We start from the raw sequence: 806 nt of genomic DNA, 5'->3' as shown, positions 1-806 counted from the left end.
GCAGGAAATGATGACGTCGTGGGACGATTCCAGGAAAGACAAGACATCGCAGAAGATCTATTTTTTTTTTTCAAACTGAAGTGGTGCCATGATTACCTCCGCCAAGGAGGTTGTGTTTTTGTTTCTTCATTTTGTTAGCCAAATAATGATGAACATCTCGGTTATATTTAATAGAAATGAGATGACATTTTCTTTAGAAGTTGCATGGCCCACGCTGTAGCACGACCTCCTTTCTGAGGGCTTTTCTCGGTTTTATTTCCATTTTCAGCCGGTATTAAGGTTAATATCAAAATATATGTATGTGCAAAAAACATGATTTTAAATGTATAATATGAAATGTGTCAAGTATTGCAATAGAACTTTATTATTTAGATTAAATAGACTGAATTTTAGGACTAGATTAGAAACATGGCTCATAGGTTCTGAATTAACCCACAATAAAAAAAACATTGAATCATTTATGATGCGTTTGACTATTAATGGGAAGCAACTATTTGATCTGGGTGAGCAGGGTTTAAGTACAAGCTAAAATGATAATTTCTTTTAAGTATTAACTCACATTTCGTGTGTTCCACCAGGATTTATAACTGTGACTAGTGTCGTGTTGATGAGGCTTCATGAAACAGTTGACGAGGTATCAGGATGCAGTGACTTCATTTTGAAAGACCACTAGATGTCACCCTGGCATCATTTTAAAACAGAGAGTGCCATCTAGTGGCCTTTCAAAGTTAAGTCACTGTATCATGATAACTCATTAACTGTTTCATGAAGCCTCGTCAACCCATCTTTACCTTTAACCTAAGAAG

The sequence above is a fragment of the Callionymus lyra genome, chromosome 10 (genome assembly GCF_982586985.1).
Source record: "Callionymus lyra chromosome 10, fCalLyr1.hap1.1, whole genome shotgun sequence".
Classification (NCBI taxonomy): domain Eukaryota; kingdom Metazoa; phylum Chordata; class Actinopteri; order Syngnathiformes; family Callionymidae; genus Callionymus; species Callionymus lyra.
This window is presented reverse-complemented; position numbering follows the sequence as displayed.